The sequence below is a fragment of the Zalophus californianus genome, chromosome 6 (assembly GCF_009762305.2).
Source record: "Zalophus californianus isolate mZalCal1 chromosome 6, mZalCal1.pri.v2, whole genome shotgun sequence".
In the NCBI taxonomy this organism is placed as follows: domain Eukaryota; kingdom Metazoa; phylum Chordata; class Mammalia; order Carnivora; family Otariidae; genus Zalophus; species Zalophus californianus.
Window position 1 is genome coordinate 34,410,026 of NC_045600.1, and position 24,572 is coordinate 34,434,597.

A 24,572-nucleotide genomic window follows, 5' to 3' on the forward strand; every position below is an offset into this window, starting at 1 on the left:
GCTAATATTTTTCTAAATATAGATATGTATATATGTGAATATGTATATGTATATATGAATATGTATAATATATTTTTAATTTTCACATATATGGTACTTACCTTACATATTGCCCCATAACGTGCTTTTTCCTACTTAACTACATTTCAGCAATAACTTTCCAAGTTAAATTCTGATGTACATTTTTGTTTTTAAAAATATGTATTCCATAAATTAACCCCTTATTCATGAATGCTTTGGCTGTTCCCAATTTTGTCACTATTACAAACAATGCTACAGTGCAAAATCCTTCTGCACATTATCTCTGTAGACAATATTCCTAGAAAGAGAATTTATTCTGAGATAGGAGTCTAAATTTTTCAGAGCACTTCCGGGAACATACAATTTTATTTACACTGAACTTCCAGGAGTGAGCCCCAGTGTGATGGTTGATTTGGGGGCTCCCTGGTGGGGGTCATGTCTGTTTTCACCTTCACAGCAGAACGGTTGCCTTCTGTCCTGCTGGCTGCCCTTCAGTCAGAGCCTGGGATCTCCCCAATGTCAGGGTGTGGGGCTTGAACTTGATAGTTCTCTGGCCTAGTCTGACCTTACCCAGGGGCCAACTGATGAAATCTGTGACCCTTGGTTTCCCCTTTCCCCCCATGCTCCTCTACTCCAGCATTTCTGTAGATTGCACTCTGTCCTAACTGGCCATGAAAGCTCTGAGTGCCTCAGCCCCTGCTTGATTCCCAGAGCACCATTATCACAATCTTTATGTATCTGGGATGGGCGACTCAATTTGCAGATCAGGCAAAAAAGAATAGAAATTAGATTAAATCTTCACTCAAAACTTGAAACTAAACCCAGGGCAAGACCTCCTCGAAAGTGCCAGGGAAAGGCTTTGCCTGACATCCTGTGGTGCTGATTATCTCTGCTCTGGTGTCTAAGCGGCTTGCTGCTTGCTGAAAAGAGCACAGAGGCCTTTCTTAGAGGTCTTTTCATTAAAGAAATTCTCAAGGATTAGAAGTCTTCCATGAAATGGCAAAATGACAGGTACTGGGGCCTGGGACCCCTCCTGAACTCATACTATGTGGGTGGACATTTACTTCCCTCGGGCATTTGTTGTGAGGATTAGAGAAGATAACTTGGTGCATTTGGCATAGAGTAGGTATTCAGTAAATAATAACAACTAAAAATAGCTAATATTTATCGAGGGCTTATTATGCACCAGAGACTATTCTAAGCATTTTACATGTGCTAACTGATTTTATCCCCATGACAATACTGTGAAAAAAATCCCACCACAAATTTGGGGGGATTTTCCCCCCAAATCTTATAGATGAGGAAAATGAGACATGAAAAGATAAAGCAATCTGCCCAAGGTCACACAGACAGTAAGGGAAAGGGCGAGGATTTAAGGTTAGCCACCATCCCCAGAGTTTCTGTCTTCTTCCCAGTCTGCTGGCTCTCAGGAAACAGCGGTCCCTAGTGGAATGAACGCTGCCTTTGGAATCCATGGCAGACACTGCTAGATGCCTCCTCAATATCCATTCTCCCCTACTTCCTTACTCACTGAGCCCCAATATTTTTTGCAGGATGGTAATATGCCCAATTAAAAACAAACACCTCCACAGACTTTCTGGCAGGTAGAGTGGACATGTGACACAGTCTGACCAATGAGATGTAAGCCAAAAGGACAGACCTGGCTGGAGCTCACATTTCCATCTTGTCCCTTCCCCCTGCTCGTAATGCCTGGAAGTTCAGGAGCCTTCTCATGAGCAAAAGGGTGAAAGCCATATAGCAAGGATGGAGAAGCAGAAAGACAGAGGGATCCTGTCAACAGCATTGCAAAACCATCCAGAAGTCCTGGAGGGCTTACATCTGACCCTTCTGGGAAAGAGAATAATTATCCCCCTTTTACTGAAGCCACTCTAAGCCTGGTTTCTCTTACCTACAGCCCGTAGCAATCATAACTGATAGAAAATCCCAGCTGTACTAGTAGGTCCCTCAAGGGAGGGTGGTGTATGTGCATGTATGTGTTCTGCCTCATTAAGATCTGAGCCTCAGTTTATTTATTTGCTCTTATTTTTCAAGTTACATCTCATAATATCTGGAGAAGCAGGTGCACAGCCGTTACTAGCATCAAAGGAAGGAGGAGAATGCGAGGAAGAGAGGAGTGGGGGAGAAAGGGAGGGAAAGAGGAAGGGAAGGAGCGAGGCAAGGAGAGAGGAAGGGAGGAGAGAGCTAGGGAAGGAATTTCTCCCAGCTGGTCATGAGCACCCTGGCGGGATGTGACACAAAATAGGACTTGTCTCTTCTCAGGCCACACAGAGTCAGCCTCTGTGACGCCTAGGAGTTTTGTGTTCCCCTGGCATTGTCTTTACTTCCTTTTCTCTAGCCCCTTCCCTCTCCCAGTCTCTGTTTTATCTTGCCGACGCTCCCTGTGGTCAAGCCAAGGAGGCCCTCAATTCTGAGTCCATCTGACCAGGGCAAAAGGGGTAGCCCCTACAGTTTTCTACGTGGGGTTGGCTCAGTGGGGTTCTGAGACCGGTAAAATTGACAGCAGTAAGAGCGTGGATACAGGAGCTAGATGACATGGGTTCAAATCCCGCTCTGTCACTTACCAGCTGTGTGACTCTGGAGAAGTTACTTAGCCTCTCTGTACCATAGATTGCTTATTTCTAAAATGAAGATAATAACAAGACCTATTTCATAGAGTTTCTGTGAGCTTATATGTAAAACATTCAGAATAGTTGTTCTCAACTGGGGACAATTTTGCCCCTACCTTCACCCCTGAAGGGCATTTGGCAGTGTCTGGAGACATTTTTGGTGGTCACAACTGGAGGAGGGGTATTATAAGCATTTTTCTAGTGGGTAGAGTTCAAGGATGCTGCTGAACATCCTACAGTGCACAGGACAGCCCCCCCACACAAAGAATTATCCAGCCCAAGTGTCAATAGTGATATGGTTGAGAAATCCTGACTTAAGACAATGCCTTGCTTATAAGTGCTACATAAGTTGGTGTGACTTTGATGTTTTATGCTAAAGATTCCTTTTCCACTCAGAGTGAAGATAGAAGAGAATAAAATGGGGAAAGGGGACCAACAGCTCTGCTCTACCATGTATATGAAGGTGTAATGATGAGAACTTTTAAAAAGGGTCTTTAAAAAGTCTAATGCAGTGCCTGGCACGTAGTAGGTGCTCAGTAAACACAAGACGTTAGGACTACCCCACCTTTGTCACTGATCACAGGGACTGTTATTCATCTTTTTGTGAGCTGGAATTGCTTTGTATTTTTCTGAAGCCTTTTGATAACAGAATAAGGGTATGTGTGGGGGGGGCATGGAGTTAAGCATGGGGAGGGATGGAGTTCTCCACAGAGAATGCTGCCATCCAAGGAAGGGGAGTTGGCGGGCTTGGTCTTGGGTGGATTGTGGGGGTGGGAGTGGCTGTTAGGACTGAAGCATCCTGTGGCTAACCATTCAGAGCAGAGGTCAGCAAACAGTTTCTGTAAAAGGCCACATAGTTTAATCTTTGTGAGCCAAGAAGCAAAATCAAGAATATTATGTAGGTAATCATGTAAAAAGAAGAGAGGCAAATCCCCATAATCTCTTAAGAAAATAAAAAATCTTATTTATGTACTTCAATTTGAATTTGATATAATTTTCCTTTTTTTAAAAGATTTTATTTATTTATTTGACAGAGAGAGAGATAGCGAGAGAGGGAACACAAGCAGGGGGAGTGGGAGAGGGAGAAGCAGGCCTCCCGCTGAGCAGGGAGCCCGATGCGGGGCTCGATCCCAGGACCCTGGGATCATGACCTGAGCCGAAGGCAGAAGCTTAACAACTGAGCCACCCAGGTGCCCTGAATTTGATATAATTTTTATATCATGAAACATTATTCTTCTTTTCATTATTTTTCAGGCATTTAAAAATGCAAAATCCAGGGGCACATAAGTGGCTCAGTCAGTTAAGCGTCTGCCTTCAGTTCAGGTCATGATCCCAGGGTCCTGGGATTGAGTGCCGAATTGGGCTCCCTGCTCAGCAGCCGGGAGCCTGCTTCTCCCTCTGCCTCTGCTGCTCCCTCTGCTCATGCTCTCTCTCTCTCTATCAAATAAATAAAATCTTTATAAAAAATGTGAAATCCAATCTTCACTCCTGAGCCATACCAAAACAGGAAGTGGACTGGATTTGGCCTATGAGCCATAGTTTGTCCAGCCCCTGGCTTGGAGTGTCATCACCTCAGCCTGCGCCTGTTCTCGCCCTGAACCCGTAGCCTGGTTCTCTGTCACCAATTCTGGTCATTCCCTGTTCAGTTCCCCAGGAGCAGACTTACGGCAAAATAGCCTGTCATTGCCTAGGGCACTGGACTGGGCACACAAATGGGCAAAGTGTCTGTCCCTGCCCTGGCATTGCTCACCACTGCGGGGAGACGGCCACAAATCAAGACAGTAAGAGGGCACCGTGGTACAGCACCACAGGGCAAAGCGTATGGGGGAAGGAGCCTTCGCGGCCCTTGGCGAGCTTGGAGCCTGTGTATGTGGGGGAGGGTCCCGGAAGCCACAAGCTTGAGCTGAGACCTGAAGCATAGGTAGGAGTTTTCTAGAGAAGGGGTGGGGGTGTAAATTTTCCGGGAGAAAATCATGTAAATGATGGCAAGGGGACAAGCGGCGTCCGTGTTCGGGAACCTAGAGGTAAGTGTTTTTACTGCTGGGATGCAGGTGGAGGAGGGGCAGCAGCTCGCTAGACGTGACCCCAGCAGGCAAGGTGGAGTGTGCAGCCCTGTGGCCCAGCGTCTGGGACCCGCCAGGACCCTGCCTGGTGCCACCCACCTGGACCTCTGTGAATCACCTCACCTTAGACAGGGCCGAAGCCGCTCCTTGCCCGCCCGGCAGCCCACCACTCTGTGCCCGGCTGCTGGTCCACCTGCCCCAGCCCAGAGAACTCCCCAGTCTTCTGGCTTCTGCAGAAAGAAGCACTAACTTGTGGTTAATAAAATGGTTCCCTGGAATCTGGCCCTCTTCCTCTCCTTCCTGCTTCCCAGTGAGGTGTAGACTCAACCTTTTTCTCCTCATCTGATTCGGAAGGGGGGACAGTGGAGGTGCTACACTTGCACATTCTCACCTAATAGATCTAGAGGACCGGGCAATTCTACGATGTCCTTGCATTTCGAAGTCTCACGGGAGCCCTGCTTCGGTGACAGCTGCAGCGAGCACGTTTTGGAGGACGTGTGACTGGAGGTGTCAGGCGTCAGCTCACATTCGGCTGGAGGCCGTTTCCCCATTTCAGATTTGGGATTTCGATTCTGTTACTATCCAGTTGGTTGTATTTTTTGCAAGGTCTGTAGGGAAGGTCCCAATGTGAGGAACTAGAAGATATCTAAGATTTTAGAAAGTGAGTGAATTGGAACCCTTATACATCCCTGGTGAGAATGTAAAACTTGGTGCACTTGCTGAGGAAAGCATATTGGCAGTTCCTCAAAAAATGTTAAACATTTGATGAAGCAATTTCACTCCTAGCTATATACCCAAGAGAAACGAAACCATATGTTCACACAAAGACTTGTACACAAATTTCAGAGCAGCCAAATATTCATCATTGCCAAAAAGTGGAAACAACCTAATATCCATCGACCGATGAATGGATCAACAAATGCAGGATGCAGTATAGCAGAGTATCATTCAGCCATAAAACAGGAAGGAAATACAGACACGCACTGTAACATGCATCCATGTTTCATCCATTTCATGCCTTGAAAGCATCATACAAAGTGAATGAAGCCAGACACAAAAGACCACACATTATGTGATTTCATTTTTTTTTTTTTTTTAGGGCTCCAACTCACAACCGTGAGATCAAGACCTATGCCGATATCAAGAGTCAGGCACTTAACTGACTGAGCCCCCCTGGTGCCCTATGATTTCATTCCTATGAAATAGTCAGAATAGGCACATCTGCAGATGGTAAGTAGAGCAGCGGCCGCCGGGGTTTGGGGGGAGGGGTGAATGGGGAGTGACTGTTTAATGGGTATGGGTTTCCTTGGGGCTGGCGAACACGTCCTGGAAAGAGACTGTGGTGATGGTTACATGACACTGTGAACGTAAGAAAAGCCATGAAATTGTATACTTTAAAAATAGTTAAACAGTGAATTTCATGTTATATGAATTTTATCTCAATTAAAAAAAAAAAGTGAGTGAAGTCAGCTTTCGGCTTCCTGTGTGGGTAGAGCTCCCCGATGAAGCAGTGGTGTTTCTCATGTCCTTACATCCTGGCTCGTACAGACCCTGAAGCCTGGTGGGCCTGGATCCACCTTAGGACCCTCCTGCAGAATAGGACAAAACGTAAGATTGGCCTCCCTCTGATCCCTGGAGCAGGCAATAATTTCTTCCCTGTGAAAGCATGGGGACAGACATTAACATTTTTATATTTCATCTGTTATTCAGAGGGACTTTGGTGTCTACACTCAGTTTGCCCCTTTGCTCTGGAGGCCCAGGACTTGTTCCAGGCCTCTGATGAGGAAAGGCGTCTTTCCTCTTTCACCTCACATGTCCATGGTCTCTCTCCACAGTCTGTCCCCTGCAAGGAGGGACCATTTACAGACTCACACTTTCCACGGACATTTGTTTAGACTTTTGTGTCAGGTTCTGTCCCGGGCCTGAGGATCCAAAGATGAACAAGGAAGAGTCCCTGCTCTCAAGGACCCAGTGGGGGAGGCAGAAAGGTGGCTGAGCAGCACTGGTGTGATATAGGACATGCGTAAGGTGATGGGAGGAAGGGCCCAAGGGGAGACACATGCACAGGGCCCGGAGGGACAAGCAAGAATTCATCAAGGAGACAAGGCAAAGAGACAGGCTTTCCAAAGCCATGGATGTGTGAAAGGGCCTGACACACTGAGTCAGAGTTGAGAATGGGGTCGGGGGTGGGTGAGTAGATGAGCAGATGAAGTTGGACCACTAGACAGGGGCAAAGCTTGGAAAGCCTTGTTCAGTAGCCTGAGTTTAGAATGGATCCTGATAGTGGAGGGAAACTACTTACAGAATTTAGAAAGGGAAGTTCCATCATTAGATTTGCATTTCATGATGGGGTTACATATTGGGAGCAAAACAGAGGCTAGATTGGAGAAAGAGTTGGCATGCAGATTGGCAGGAGGCTGCTGCAGAGTCCGTGCAAGATGATGGAGCCAGACAAAGGCCATGGGCATGGAGGAAGCTAGGGCAGAACTGGCTGGGCTGAGAGGCTGAGTAGCTGGGGGTGGTGCAGGATGGTGGGGGTAATAGGGGAGAGCAGTTCTGGGAGGCTCCCGGACTTCTGACTTGGGTAGGAGTCATTATGTGACAAGGGACCCAGAAGAGGAGCAGATTGAGAAGGCAGATGACAAGCTGAGTTTGGGGCACGGTGAGCCTAAGAGCCTGAGGCACGTCCAAGTGGAAAGGTCAAGCAGGCCAGCAGGTGAAGGGTTGGCACTTAGGTTGGAAGGCTAGGTGAATTCTATGTGTGTTTCCCTGCGTGCATGTCCCATTTCTCCCCAGGAGTTCAGTTTTGGGAACTGTGACCTGGAAGCTGCTGGTACCTGCTCCTGTCAAGGTTATTCTGGTTTAAACTCTTTCTCCCTGTTGGCATGTGATTTCATGCTTTTCACTTCTCCCTTTAAATGGAAATGCAGAAAATGATCTTCGCCCTCCAGTGGGGATTGAGATTTTTTTTTTTCCTTTCTCAGCTCTGACACCTGCTACTGTTTTGCTTGCTATTAAAGGTCTGCGTGACCGGGTGGCATGCCTCAGGCAGTGCTAAATGGGTGTGTGGGAGGGCCGGGAGAAGTGTCGGGAGAGAGGTGTTAGAAAGTGACTCACAGCCCCCAGAGCAAGGACGGGCAGGCTGGGGCTGGGGAACCAGAGTGACAGTTTCCCAGCAAGGACCCATGGTATGTGCCCCAGAATAAAAGGGCCACCCCTACCCTGGCATCCAAGGCTCTGCAGCTCTTTCCAGGACTCCTTCTTCCCACTCTCATCCACCTGCTGGGCACACCATGTTCTGCCTTGTCGAAGGTCACACAGCTCGTACACAGTGGAACCAGAATACAAAGTCAGGTCACCTATGGCGGTCTGCCCTTTATCCCTCCACTACAATGCCTCTGTCACCATGACGAATGATCCCATCAGGGTGAGAATAAAGGGCAAGCTACCTGTCGACCCAACCCAACCCTACTTGGCTCCAACCATGAGTGACTGGAGTGAGGGGTTCCATCTGTAAGGCCAAGCCATCAGGAGAGAGAGAATAGGGTAGGATCTTTGGTGCAGCCCCTTGCCCTCTCTCCCCTGGGAGCCTGCCACTGCCTTGGGCTTCCCTTGGGCTTCAGCTCTGCTCAGGCTGCAGAGGGAGGTGGGAGCCACCTTCTTTCTAGTCCTGGCTTATTTGCCAATTTATTCTCTTGCAAACAAATCCTGCCTTGTGGTATTGTTGCTGTAATGGGAAAGAGGTTCATCTATTTCCAATTCTGTACTTTGGGCAGACTTTTAAGGGATCTGTCTGTTTTCAGTTCCATATTAATCTGCTTCCTGCCACAGCTCCAAATATCTTCTGCTCATAAATGTGGGCCATTTTACTTAAGGGCTGAGGGTGGACAGGAGATAATATTTCACTTGTTACATTTTCAAAATGGGGCAAGGTTAAAGGGACTTGTCCTAGCTCAAGACAATACCTGAAGGGATTTGGACAAGATAAAAATCCAAATCCTTTACCTATGAAAATCCTTTGCTCAACAGAGCTGATAAAACCATATGTACCTGTGTGTGTGTGTGCGCTCACGTACGTGCCCATGTAGGCTTGCACATTCAAGCTGTTGAGAGCTCAGACTACCCCTCCCTGGTCAGCAGTACTTCCTTACTGGAGAGATGAGGAGTCTCAGTGATGCTCAAGGCTTCCTTTTTATCTGGGAACACTGCAGGTCTTCGAAGGATGGAATCAAGCAGTAGGAGATCTTTTCCTCGTGCTCTTGAGGTTGGCCTAGGGCATATTTTTCAACATCTTCTTTCTGTTTCCCCCAGAGAGCTCTAGGCTGAGACCCTGCTGGTTAGAAATCCTACCTCACAAGGCTTTGCTGGCATTTAATTCCCCTAATCCATATGATGCCATGGCATTATCTCATGTTTAACAAATGAAAACAACACATCTTGGCCTTGGTGGGCAGACCCATCAGAGGAAGGCTGTTGGAGGCCAGGGGTGGGATCTCGGAATGGACCCGGGAGTTCTGCAGCTACGCACCCCACCCCGCATCTGCTGCACTAACCATTGCTCCCCTATGCCCATCCCTGCTGAGCTTAAGGAGGTGCAATTCTAACCCAGAAAAGAAGACTTAAGTATCATTAATTTTCTGCCCGGAAACATCGTTCATTAAAACCCTCATGTTCCAATCTTTTTTTTTTTTTTTTGTAGATTACATTTCTTGATTGATCTCCCCCCTCCTCAAATGGGAGCCTAGTGACTTGCAATTACCATTATCTGAGAGAAGATGTGTTTGCGTACATAGTCAGGGGCTTAGATGTGCTTATTATCTGTAGAGTGTGTTTTGTGCTTTCCCAGGTTTTTCCTTGCCTACATGATGCTACTTAAAATCTGCTGTGTAATCTTCACACCCTGGGTGTCATTTGCTTTCAGACTTCTGGGCCTTCAGATCCACGTATGGCCTGCCCATCTATGTATTATTCATAGACACACCTGTTCTCAAGAAAGAAACCAAATAGAGATTAATTAATTTGTTTATTTTTTTTTTATTTGGAAGGAGGAATCACAGCTCTGGTTTGTAAACCTGTTGCCCCCTCCACTCATAAGCTATTCCCAAAATATCTCTCAAAAGTCCATCTCTCCACAGCAAAAGACTGCCTCCTCTCCAAAGGGGACCCCAAGAGCCCTGTTGGGGGACCTCTGCCCGGAGACATACCTCCGTGATCCCTGATGTTCCTCAGTTGTGTTCTTTGCCTGACAGGGATGGCTCAGCTGTGAGAGCAGCCCTGCATCATTGGAAAGCATTTCATTTTGATATAAAAAAAATTTCCAGGGGAACCTGGGTGGCTTAGTCAGTTAAGCATCCAACTTGTGATTTCGGCTCAGGTCATGATCTCAGGGTCATGAGATTGAGCCCCTAGTCGTGGAGTCATCCTCTGGTTCCACGCTCAGCAGGGAATCTGCTTGAGGATTCTTTCCCTCCCTCTCCCTCTGCCCCTCCACCCTCTAATATAGATAAATAAATCCTTTTTAAAAAATTTACAGAATTTAGAAGATGGAGCACATTGTATCCTGGGAGAATTTTGCAAGGCTTACATTATCGTCAGACTTTAACCTTTGCTATTATTGATTGGTTTTGTTCCTAAAATTAACTTTAAAAATATTTGAAGTAGTCTTGCCTTTGAGGATTATTCCTAATCTCTTAGTAATTCCTTTAGTGTGTATTTATCTTTGAGCTTCTCGGTTGCACTGGCTTGAATAACACCTCATCCTGTGGTAGATTTTTTTGCTCCCTGAGTGAACCAGCTGTCATTTTGTCACCGAGCATTATGGCAGGTGGGCATGACCTGGGGGGCAGAGAAACCCAGGAAAGCTCCTGACAGGAAGTTGATGTTCTGAAGTTAACAAAACTACAAAGATGTTGGTGACTTTGTAACACAGTTTAAATGGTTGGAAGCATAGCCCCTGGGTTTAGAACAAACTCTCCCACGTATTGGTCAACAGACTTGGGACAGGTGATTTAACATCTCTGAACGTACGTAACCTCATCTGGACAAAGAGAGAGGGAGAGAATAATAAGTAAGATATTAGATTTTAGTGTCAGATGTCTTCCGTAAGTGTTAGGGACTGCATTATTACTGCTGCGTTTGTAAGCCAAGATTTAAAACCTGACACTGACTGGGAGATGGAGCCCAGGATGGTTTGCTGTGAGGACAGTCATCTCCATGACAACCACAGTGCCCTCCACTTAGCAGGTTGCCCAACAAATCACCCAAGGCACCATTTTGCTTATAGCTCAAAGATGCCCTGGCCCTTCCAGGGGCTTTACGAATGAAGAGTAAGGAAGGTTTTCTTCTTTTTAATACAAGAATAGATTTTATTAATTTTAACTTTACGAGTAATACAGGAATATATTCTCTTTTTAAAAAAATTAAGCATTCCAGAGAAGGCTGATGTCTCCTTTGCACACCATCTCCAGCCCTCATTGCTACCCTGGGGGAAACACACACCATCAGTTTGTCGTGTCATCTTCTACACGTTTTACCGTGCATCGAAGGCCCACAGGAAAAACAAATATTGTTTAAGGTGCATGGGTGTGTTTATTATAAGTTATCACATTCTGTGTCATATTACAGCTTGATTTTTGTACACACCACAATAGGTCTTGAAGATCTTTCCACGTCAATACATATAGAACGTTTTAAAAAAAAACTGCTCTCCGGATCTGTGTGTGTGGTATGGATGAACCACACTTTATTTAGCCAATCCCATTTTGATGGTCACTTAAGTTATTTCCAACATGTTGCTATTGCAAACAAAGCTGACACAAACATCCTTGGTCCTGCCTTCTGAGCACTTGGATAATTGTTTTTTGGGGGGAGATATGGAGAAGCCGAATCACTGACTTGTAGTACATGAATGTTTTTCACTTTAACAGATACTGTCAAATTACTCTAAAAAGTGATCATACCAGTTTACAATCCCACCTATACAGCATGGAAATTTTTTTTCCTCTTTCACTTTTTCCAATATAGTAGGTAAAAATAATTTCCCTCATGTTTGAATTTCCATTTTTCTGATTACCAGTAAAATGGAATATTTTGGTCAGTCATTTTGGGGCCATTTATATTTCTTTTTTATTTATATTTTACATTTTTTATTTCATAAAAATTTTACAGTTGTATTTTACATTTATATTTTCATGAATTAGAGTTTTATATCTAGACTATTTTTCTATTGGAATATTTTTTGGTTTTTATTTGATCTGAAGAAGTTCTTTATGTATTCTGGGTACTGCTCCTTTGTCACAAGTATTTTCTCCTTTTGTTCTTTAGCTTTGTTTATGGTGTCTTCTGTCATACAGAAGTTCTGGTATTTGATGTAGTCAAATTATCGGTCTTTTCTGTTTTTGTGCCTTGTTTAGAAATCCTTTTCTATACCAAGTCATGAAAAAAAAATCTTCCTGCATCATATTAAAATGTTTCCTTGCATCTAGGTTGTTACTGAGAGGGATATTCTAGGTAGGTAAGTAACACATTATCTACGTGGCAGGTGTAGCTACAGCCCAGGTAGCAGGCTCAGACCCTGACAGCTCCCAACTGGCCAACTCAACCCTCACAGAAGACTTGCGCAAGTGTAACAGTTTCCAGCAGAGGGCAGTGTCTGAACGGCTCTGCCTCTCTATATTGGGGCTCTCAGGGGTTCCCTGACTCACCAAAGGGAACATTTCAACTGCTCTAAAATTAGCAAATGCCAGTGAAAAGAAAATATGTCTAGTCAGGGAAAAGACCAGGGGCAAAGTCTGTTGCGAGTGTGCTACACAGTGGGAAATAAAATAGGGCCAAGGGGAGAGTGTCCTGGGTACTCTGTGTGTTATGGCTGCATCTGGGGAAAGAACAGATCAAAGTTAGCCAGGATCACAGAGAGTTTTCTCCAAGGGAAGCTTTGATGTCTGCTTAAGTCTGGTCCACACACTTGAGATGAAAGCTCAAGTTTTACAGAGGAAATGTTATTTACTGGACAAACAAGAGGCAGGATGGGAACGTGCGATCCCCAAACTTAAACTTTTTGATTCCATCTATAATGTAAGCCCTGGCTCCTTCATAGGCGAAACTGAGGAAACACCAGACAGACAGTGCTGCTCAGTCCAGTTCTCACCCCATCTCACCCCAGGCACATCCTGGGCTAGCAGGTGTGTTCTATCGCTTGTTTGTTTAATACTATCAATGTGGGATTAACTGTACCATCATGAACCTGGAAGAGCTTTGGCAGTGAAATGCAAAGATGTTAATAAATCTACTGATCCACATAAACTTGCAAATCTGACTCAGCCTCTCAGCTCACGTGCTGGGTTCTCTCTGTTGTTCCTGCTCATTCATTCTCTACCTCTCCTGCCCTGCTTTGTGCCCGGGGAGGCTGCCTGTGTGGATGGCGTCACAGTCCCTTGTTCATTGGTTTCTGGTTTGGACGGACTGATGAGAAACACCTGCAGGAAGGGAGGTTTGCATATTTACTCCCCAGGCTCCCTCCCTGCTGGGCTCTAGCTGGCAGCAGCTTCATTTCCTTGCAGATTCGGGGTAATCCTACAGCTCTAGGAAAGACTAACCACGCTCTCTTCTTCCCCTATCATGCCTTTAGGTGGGAGAGCTTTCCAGATAGTCTGGGTGCTTCACTATCCTGTGTTGGCCTCCTTTATTCCTTCATTAACTGCTCTTCAATCATCTCTTCTGAGTGCACTGTTTGATCCCTGCCCCAACTCTGACTATTGCAGAAACCTAAATCTATCTGGAGTCTTCACCCTGAAATGGATCAAATGTATAATTAAAACTTTATTGTAGTTCTGATACCCTTTGCCACACATGCAGTCTCCAGGCCCAGTGGTAACTGCTCCCTACATCTTTCCAAGACACAGCACAGCAATCACTGCTAACCTGCCTAAAGAACCCCAGTAGCAGCGTTCCTTCTGTAATTCTCTAGTGTTTATTTATCAAAGACCCCTTCCTCCAGGCTCACAGAAAACTCTCATTGCTATAAATACTCTTTAATTCCATTTTAAACTTTAAAGGCAAACAACCTGGAAGATGAAAGGATCACAGGAACTGATTTTGATGCCTTGATGGTTTGACTAATTCACTGAGGGATGGTTGTAGAAAGTTGCTAGAGATGTAAATTATTGCATTTCTATGCAGCCTCCCCTTCAAGGAGAGGATTGCTGTTCTGTAAGCTAAACAGTCACAATAAAAAGGCAATCCAAGTAGGTGAGGACATTTAGTGCCCATCTCTCCTCCAGATCCACAGGACTAAGTGACCTGGTCCCCCACCCCATCCCTTCCCTTCTCCTTCCACCTGCTGGCAAAGGCGTGAGTAAAGAAAGCCCAGAGATTCCATTAGGAGGAAGGGACCCTAATCAACGCATGAGATCACCATGAATGCCATGGATTGGACACCTGCCTTAATTAAACACTAAGTGAGTCTTATTCACAGCAGACTGTTCCAGTTAGATCACTTGTCCTTTCTGGGCGCACCACTTCTTCCCCTGTAGCGGATCCACTCCACCTCATTCCCAATCCAGCTCTCAACCCACGCGTAGCCCTTGTCTAGTGACCTAGGAGACGCCCTTGATGCTTTTTCCTCCTCTGCCCCATGGGCTTCCATGCCCAAGGACTGTGGATGTCATCTAAGTCTCCCTACTCTGCATGCTTCTCCCCACGTCCCCCACCAGCACTCGGTCAGGACCCCCTGGACCACTCTACTACCTTCACAACTGGTGCATCCTCCTGCCATCTTCACTGCCCTCTCCATGGCACAGCCAGAGTGAGGGTTACAACTTGTGATCCTATCCCCGATACCCTTCTGCTTGAAACACTTCAGAGGCTCCCCATCGCTTTTGGGATAAAGACTCAAAGCTTTATAAGCCTGCACAGCCTGGTCCCTGCCCACCACTCCTGTGTCATCTGATGCCATGCCTCCCTCTGCCATGGTCTGGGTCCCTTCCTTGGATTTTCTTTCTGAGCCTCAAACTTGCCGTGTTCCATTTCGGCTCACATCCTGTGCCTTTGCCTGTAGTGTTCCCACCACCACAACACCTACTTTTGCCTAGTAGACTCCTTTAGACCCTGACTCAAACAACCCCATCCCCAGGGGAGCCTTCCCTGACCTGAGACTAGGCCAGGTCCCTGTTACACACTCCCATGCCGTGCTCACAGGCTGTAATGATACACTTAATTGATGCCCGTTTCTTCCACTAGAATGTATACCCTGTGAGATGGGGAGTAGTGTCTTTGTGTACCTGGCATTGTGCCCAGCATATAGGACAATCTCAAAAAAAAAAAAAAAAAAGATTTGCTGAACAAGTTAATGGACGCTATCATGCTCTTTCCTTTAATATCAGCTAGTGGCGTCGGCACCTTCCCAAATGGGAGAAATGGAGGTCCAGGGTCTGGAGAGAGGTAGACATGGCACTGATCAGAGTCAGGGGGTAGACTAGATTGTTTTCTGACAGCAGGCAATTCTCTGACTCATACCCTCTTGTCTCTTCTGTCTGTAGAGATGCTCCCGCAATCTGGCTCTGTCTTGTGCTGGTATTGGTGTGTCCATGCCCGCACACACCCCCAGTCTGTGACCATAAGAGCCCCTCTGCCTTGTGGCTCCAAGCCCTCACTTATTCTTGGGCTGGAGAACCTGGGCCTTCCAGTCCCCAGCCTGCTTCTGAGCAGATACAATAAAGCACTTAAAAGCCAGTTGGTATCTTGGAACTTCTTTCCTCCCACATTATTAGCAATGCAGATGATGGATTAAAGTACAAGCAAAAAAAGGTTTTGTTCAGAAGTTAGAGTTTTCAGAACCATCCCCAGGGTGATAAAATGGAAACGGGAAAACCAAGCACACAAGATCGTCCTTCCATTCCCCAAGTGTGGGCCAAGATTGCAGCCTAAGAAGTTATGTATAAGGAGGAAGGGAGCCAGGGCTGGGAGAGGTAATTGTCTAAACCAGTGGTTCTCAAACTTTAGTGTGCACCAGGGTCCCTTGGAAGGCTGATTAAACTTGTATGGCTGGGCCCCACCTCCAGCGTTTCTGATTCAGTTGATCTAGGATGGGGCCAGAGAACCCGCATTTTGAACAAGTTTCCAGGTGAGGTTGATGCTGCTGGTCTGCAGGGACCACACCTTGAGAACCACCACACTACACTGCACTGCCTCCCCACATGCTCTAAATTTTATGTGGCTTCCAATTATGTGGTTGTTGAAGCGTAGACTCTGATCAAGTAGGTTGGAGTGGAGCTTGGTACCCGTGCTGATGTGGTGAGGACCAGATGCTCAGAAGCAAGGCTCAGGTAAGCCAGGCCTTCTTGAGCCTTGGTCCTCTTTGATAGAGATCTCTTCCTTCCTTTATGCCTTCCTGGGGTATTGGGGGATGTTTTGGATGACCTTAGAAAGAGGGGGTGCCAGGGAGTGTCATTCTAACCTAAGTTTCCAAGGTCTCACTGGTGTAGCCAACAGGAATCCAATGTCTGCATGCTAGGAACAGTGTTTGTCTCAGCTTCAGAAGGAAACCTGGCCTTCCTTTACCCTCCTTTGCTGAAAAGACCCTTCCCCAGAGTGCTGACAGGCGTGAAGAGGAAATATAGTGTAAGAGATATACAAGCATACTGGGGAGATAGTGTGGGTTCCATTCCCAGGCCACCACTATAAAGCGAATATTGCAATAAGGTGAATCAAATGAATTTTTTGGTTTCCCAGTGCATATAAAAGTTATGTTTACACTATACTGTAGTTCACTAAAAATGTGCAATAACATTGCCCAGAAAACAATGTATACGCCTTAATTAGAAAATATTTTATTGCTAAAAACCATTAACCATCATCTGAGCTTTCAGCAAGTCATTTTTACTGAACAAATATAAGTGTATATAACACAAATAGAATAATGATGAAAACTCTGAAATGCTCTGAGCATTACCAAAATGTGACACAGAGATGCAAAGTGACAAATGCTGTTGGAAAACGGTGCCGATAAGCTTGCTCGATGCAGGGCTGCTGCAAATTTCAATTTGTAAGAAAACACAGCATCTGCGAAGTGCAATAAAGCAGAGCACAGTGAAATGGGGTATGACCACACTGGCAGAATCAGGCTGCCAGGTCAGACAGGTGGAAAGTGTCTCTCTACTGAGAGTTGAGTCTCACTAAAGCTGTAAAAAGGGTAGGGAGTCAATGTGGAGAAGTAAAATGTTCCCCTTTGCAATAGAAGTGTGTGTTACAGGTATCCTTTAAAAGCAAGAGCTCTGGGCTTAGATGTTTAAATGAAATAGCATTTGTAAACTGTTTTTACCACGGTGCTTGGCTGCTAGCGAATGCATAAGAAATGACAGGTATTGTTATTTTTTTTAACAGGAAGCACTAATCAGTAGAATCAGAATCCATAACCAGAGGGGAACGGGCAGGACTGTTTAGCCATGGGGACTTCCTTCCAGCTCCGTGTCCGGCCCTCAGAGACACTCAGTACCTAGTTGTTGGATGGAAGGAAGGAATTACACAAGTCTAGGCAAATTAGTAGATGGGGGGATCTGAGCTGATGGAAATTTTCCAGAGGGAAAGAATGATGGAGACACCTGAATTCTTTAAAGTGAGGGCTTCCGGGCCCTGAGTAACCGTGCTTGGTTTCTTTATTTATACAACTGGTCAAACCACTACTTTACAGGGTTATTATGAGACACACTTGACAATGCATGCCAAAGTGCTTGGTTAATTGTCAAGCACAAATCAAGTATTAGCCACTTTAATCAAGTGGGGCAACCACCTAACAGATCCTTGGGCTCGTGACAACTTTAGTGCTGGGCCTGAGAAGAAAGGCTTCCTTCCTCAGGCACTTGCTATATTGGCTTTGCCTTTTGGGTTGGCTCTTGTGTGCTAGAAACATCTCTGAACTTCTTCATATTATTTGCTAAATGGGATATGAGCATCTTCAGAAGGCCTGAGTCCAGGTGGGTGAGCAGGGCAAGCCAGGTGAGAAGCAAGAAGGGCCCGCCTTTTTGGGTAAGACAGGGCCCCCCCCCCCCCCGCCCCCGAGCCCTGCTGATGGGTGAGGAGCCGAGCTGCTCCAGCCTCCCTCCCCCACTCTCCACAGTCTCCTGCACCTCATTTATTGTTAATGCTGTTTCCACTGGCTCGTTTGCAAATAGCCTGAATAAAACATCAGAGCGGGGAGGGGGGCAGTGCTTGCTGTCTTCCATGAAGGCCTCCGCCGCGTTCCTTCCCACCTTCCCTTCCCTCAGCTTCCTTCTCCCTTCATTACTCTGATTAACAGTCGAGATCTAATTGGCTTGTCCTGAAACCGCCAAACAGGACTCGCGGGCTCTTGCAGGGACAGTGAGGCGGACGACTCAGACAGGCCCAGCGTTTGTGTTTGCTCTTTTCCTGGATGGACAAGGAGAAAAGCAAACGCTGAGTTTGCAGTCTTTGAGAGGAGATCCGGGATCACGCAGCAGCCCTGCTCCCCTCAGGGAACTGCCTTAGCCCTCCGCGTGGAGAGGACCATACAAGCCCTGTCGGGTGGGAGGCCCCATGGCTGCTACCCCGGGGCTGCCGAGAGGCAAACCCATGCAGGATCCTGAGACAAGGCCAGTGAGGAAAAGCAGAGCCAAGAAGGCCTATCCTGAGCATGAGTCAGTCCGCACACCCAGTTGCACAGGGAACACGGTTTCTGTTATTTCTTGTAGCTTAATTACTTCTTCTCCTGATTCTTACAGCAACCACGTCCTTGTGTGTTTTCTGATAGCTCTCTCGCTAAAAAGTGCATCCCTTAAAACACTATCATGTAGACTTGCCAACTTCTAAAATTGGCGTATGTCTTTAAGATCATTTTTAACTGACAAATCCCACACAGACTCCCTCTTATTTTTATAAATTTTCTGTTTGAGAACCTGAGCCTTTTAACCTGTCAGATTTCCCCACAGTCTGGATTTTGCTGATTGCATATTCAAAGAACAGTTCAATATGTTCCAATGAGCACTGTATTTCCTGCAAATTAGTCGCGGGCTCCAAAGGCTTGATTAGGCTTAAGTTTGATCTCTTTGGCGAGATTATAGATGTGGTGTGTTTTTCATCAGGAGGCACATAATGTCTGCACGTCCCCCTTTATGTGATGTTAGCAGCTGTTGATGGTTAATGCCTAGATCCATTCATTCACTAGGGTGGCAAAATGGTGATGTTCTATCATTTCTTTGTCATTTATTTTTGGCAACCTTCCACAAAGAGATGTTTCCTCTCATATACAATTTGGTTTTCCAGTGCTGTGGTTCACAAAGGAAGGCAAGACAAATGCTTGATTCTTTGTCTTTATGTATCAGTTTTCAAGATAATGAATAAATGCCGTTCATCCTTCAATAGTGATCAATTAAGCTTTTTCAGATATCATGAGGGACCTATGGCTTTAAACATATTTGATGGATTTAAATACATTTATACAAATCTTATCCTCATTTAAATATAAATTGTGCCATCTTTGGCAGTGGGAGCTTCTTCAATTGGCTCCTGAGTCCTGTGGGTATGGCCCTGGTAGGCTTTGATACCTTCCCTGCTATCTGGGGTGACAAGGCTCATCTACCTCTGTCCCAGACCTGAAACCAGCTCTTCCTCCAAGAAGCCCTGATTTCTTTTAGTGGAGTATGATGCTGGGGATGCTCAATGCTAATTTGCTACAATACTAGTCATTGTTTTTAGTCCTTTCAGTGGACAGACCTAAGGAGTTAATGGGGGAAAAATGTATATACAGTCAGTTCTGCTATAATGCTTGTTCTGAAAATGTAAACTTGTTCAAACACAATTGGTATATTAAGGAACAATCTGAGCCTAACACAGATTTTGCGTTTGGCTATGGTGATTTCATACAGGAGAAAAAATTAGGTGAAGGCAGAAAACTGCACCCAGCTGATCTGAGCTGCTTAAGAATACACAAAACAGTGAAAAAAAATTGCAGGAATAATCTTTCCAACCACCAAAGGGAAAGCACACCTATCTACAAAGACCTTAAATCCAAACTGCCAAATCTTGCCTAAGTGGCACCTTTTGCTGCCATGCATGAGTGGCTGGTTTGGTGGTTTCGAATATCTGCCGTTTCCAGCAGTCAGGTGAAGCTCTAAGGGCAAACGAGAAAGCAGCAAAAGAATTTCCAGCAATGACACAGAAGCTAACCGAAGAAGCTATACACTAGGTAACATTTTCGATGGTGATGAAACAGGTATCTGTTACAAATGCATGTCTCAGAGGGCCTCCAACTCAAAGACAGGAAAACACGACCCAGGATTTAAGGCTACAGAAGATCTCATAACTCTGGTGTTCAGTACCAGTGCCCAGCAGAGGATAATGAGCCAGCCGCCCACAGCAGGTTTTCCAACTTTCTACCCAATTTCAAGTAAATGTCCTTCCACTGCTTCACAATAACTAACAAGCCACACCTTTCCAAGGCCCACTTCCACAAGCAACCTTCAGGTCCTTTCCAAGGCAAAGTGCCATATTTATTGTCATTATTTATATATTTATAATTTATATGTATAAAATATATTATTTATATATATATTTATATATTTCTTACCTATTTAACATGTATATAATTGTGCTAAATATCTATCCTTTTTAAAAAAAATTGTCATTGATGAGGTTTCTGAGTGTTGTGCCCTTACTCCTATTTTTGCCATAAGCCTTGTGGTTTTTATCAAATGGTTTTCCATACTGTGGTAACTCTTCGGAGCACATATGTCATTTTCTACTTGCACACACCTCATGAGTTCATACTGACACTTCCAATTCTATTTCAGGACTGTAAGATTTTTACTTACTTAACCTCATCTGTAGTACATCTGTATCTCCTTTCTTCCATGCCAAAATCCTGGTCCTCAAGGATGTAGGGGATGATAGAATATTCCATAATTACTCATCTCTCACATACAACCAGCCTCAGAATAACAGTACAAAATTTGCCACAACCTATATAATTACGGAGAAGTCTCCCAGAGAAGAGCTCTGACTGGTTGCTTTCAAGGGTTGGCAGTGGAAAGACTGCTCTGGGACCCCCTCGAGACCTCATCCCAAACCCCTTGTGCTCACCACTGTTGAATTGAGCAAACCCCCCCCTAAATTCAACTGCTGTTCTCCAGCTGGTCTGCTGCACTTCTGTCAGAGTCCTTGCCCTCCTTGCACTTCCTCTGACGCCTGCTAATAGCTGGCCAATCTTGAAGCTATTGGTGGTTTGCCCTGCCTACTTGTACTCAGGGGTTTGGGGTGGTCTCTTGTCACTTAAACTTGTTGTAAATGTGGTCCATGGCTGTTTAATTTTTGCTATCTAGCTGCTCCTTCTGTCTTTGTGTGGGAATTCTGGGAGGTTTAAAAACCATGTCACTGTCATTGCTATCTTCCCAGAATCCCTTATTTGATCACCATTTTTTCATAGTTGGTCTTTGAATATTGACATTGATTTTTTTACGTATATACAGATGTTTTAAATTTTTATTTAGTCAAATCTATTTGATCTGCCCCTATTATTTTTGTTTAAAAAGTCCTTTGCCGTGTAGCTGTTACATAAAAATCTTTTTACAATTTCTTATGATATTTTAAGTTTCATTGTGTGTGTATATATATACTTCTCTCATCTATTTCACTTATTTTTTAAAATTTTTTATTGTTATGTTAATCACCATATATTACATCATTAGTTTTTGATGTAGTGTTCCATGATTCATTGTTTGTGCATAACACCCAGTGCTCCACGCAGAATGTGCCCTCTTTAATACCCATCACCAGGCTAACCCATCCCCCTATTTCACTTATTTTTTTAAAGATTTTATTTATTTATTTGACAGAGAGAGAGAGAGAGCAAGTGAGCACAAGCAGGGGGAGTGGCATAGGGAGGGGAGAAGCAGGCTCCCAGCTGAGCAGGGAGCTGGATGATGCCGGGCTGGATCCCAGGACCCTGGGATCATGACCTGAGCCAAAGGCAGACACTTAACCGACTGAGCCACCCAGGTACCCCTATCTCACTCATTTGAAATTATTTTATAAAATACTGTAGGAGGAATAGCTAAATTAATTCTTTTCCTTCTCAAACATCAAATTTCTCCAAATCCATTTGTTGAATTTATAGTTTTTCCTTTATTATAGATCAATTATAAATATCAAGGTCTATATTTAGGTTATATCTTCTTAATATGCCTATTTTTGTAATTGTACCAAAATGCGTATTTATTTTCTTGATTTAATTTATTTCAACTTAATAGTATATTTTAAAGTCTAGGGCCTGTCCCTCCACACTATTTTTATTTTTATTAAAAACACAAGAAGCTCAGTTGCTTTCATCCACATTATTTCTTAATGAATTCCAGCAAAGGGCAAGTTCAACTTTAATTTTTTGGGGAGCCCTTTGGTTCACTGACAGTTTCCTTATAAAATGTAATCATGTCTACTTGTTTGACCTTTTCCAAATGTTGTGTAATAGTCTAAGAGGTACAGGCCATGGTTGCATCGTTGCATCTCAGGATGGGTTGGCAAGGCTCATGACAGCTTACTCAAGGCTGGGCAAAGAAGTGTTGGGGAAGGTTTAGGCCTGATATTAGACCTGCTTAGTAGAGTGATAGGAGAGCCATTGAGCTGGGGGATGCCATCTGAAAGTCAGGATTCAACCAAGCAGACAAGCTTCTTGTGCCAAGAGATTTAACCTTTCCAGTTGTGATTCAGGAAGGTGCTCAACGTTGGTAGGTCCAAGATAGAGAAGAAGTTCCATCCACAGGTAACAAGAACCCAGCACCAAGCTTCAGTTCAGAGCAAATGCTTCTTACAACCAGTAACAGGTATTTGTTAAGAGCTGAGTGGCGTTAGGACTGTGATATGAAGCCATGGAACAGAACAAAGCTAATGGAATCACAAGAATGCTAACCCATGATCTTGATCTCCCAAGGTTGCTGGAACTGACTGACTTTCACAACCACAGGCCAGCAGGAATGATACAACATATTTGCATTCTAGATTTGATTTTTTCTAAATGTGGCTTTCAGCTCTGATCTTGTGAAGTCAGAGGTCACTTATAAACCTGGCGGTTTATAAATGCCTTCTCCTGTCTTTCTGAGACAAAAACAAAAACAAAACCAAAATTAATATGCCCAATAAATGGAGTGTAAAGACTCCCATCTTGTAAATAAACTTGGAAAAATATTCTGGAATATCTTCTATAAAACATCAGCCTAGAGCCTCAGTTGAGATTCAGTAGATTTTATTTTATGTGCAGCCAGTGTTTTAAAGGGATAGGAGTCAAATAGTAAACCTCAGCCTTCGAGAAGATGCAGAGATACTAAACAGGAACAGGCAGCTCATGTCTGTCGGCAGTGAATCCTCTAGTGACACAGGCCAATTCCTCTTTCTTGGTGTTTTTCCCTTGGTTCCAGTAGTCAGAACATTCGGTGTACCTGCAAGAAAGCATATGAACTGATTCTCTTAGCTTATTCAAACTTAGCGATGTGAGCGCTTGTAAGGATGACCACTTCCCTCTCCCTCATTTTGCAGCCCAGAGAGGAGGCCTGTAGGCCTGGGGAGGCAGAGGGACCTGCCCAGGAAACTTGTCGGCAGAGAAGCCAGACCTGCCAGGTCATTGCTGCAAGATGGCACCTGCTTTCACAGATTTCACCCTTCTCATTTTACAGATGGACCAAATGAAACCAACAACAGGAGACTTTCAGACCAATTACCAAGGGATGTTCTGGGAATCCTACTGGTAAGAAAAGCATCAGGCCAGCCTTCTTTAGAAGTACCTTCTTGAGAAGGACCAGAGCTTATGAATGGTCATTTTTATATAAACTGCCCATAAAGCTATCTTCTTAGAAGATGCAGCCCTATAAACATCCTCAAATAGAACAAATAAACAGTGCATTTTAATGACCTAAAGAAACCAATAAGGAATGACTTTAAGCTAGGAGGGCTGCCATAACACTATAAGTAAAGTCGATACATTGCTGAGTCCATGAATTAATTAGTGTTTAAATAATAGAAATGACTATCAATTACAAAACATTACTGCACATTACTTGCTGTGCAAACAGCTTCTTTTGCTATTATTAATAATTCTAGCTACTGATTTTCTGTAATTGCCAGCCACCGTCTTCCTTTGGGTGAACAGCAGAGCAGGGATGGACTGCAGAGTCAAGTTCCCACTCACACCAATAAAAGTCAGTTTGTGCCCCCCACCCCGTCCCCTTCTGCTGACCCTTTAACTCTGGCTTGCTTCTTCAGCCCCCATTCCCTGCTGAGAAACCTGAGAGGCAGTCACTTGGTGTTTGCTCCTTATGGTCAGAACTAGCTTTAATATTAAAATCAAACATCCAAGAAAGTGCCTGAGGCAACATTTTCTGTTTCTGAGCGTGACTTGCTCGATGAAGTCATTCCACCTTGTATGAGCAGCTCAGTAATGGTGTAGGGCAGATTTGGCTGGGTAGTACTTGACAGGGAGCACTGTGATTTATTAGAAGGTCTGGGCTTGTGGTTTAGAGGATCAGAGTTCAGGCCCCGACTCTTCAATAACCTCAGTGTGGGATTTGGGATGAGTTATTTAACCAATTTTGAGGTTTCACTCTCCCCATTAGGAGAAGTAGACTGTGCTCCTTGTCATCTATTTCACGAGGAAATGAATGAGGATTATGGCTGGTGTTTAAACCCCAAATGAGGCATATGAGAAATGAAGAAAATCTTTGCTCTCCCTTCTCCATTTAAAATAGTCGTGCATTAATTCTTGGGCTGGTTCTGATGGGGTCAGCCACCTGCGTGAATAGAGCTCGAGGAATGAAGGTGTGGGCCCTGGTGTTCCCTGCCCTCCCTGTCCTCTCTGAAACTGACACAC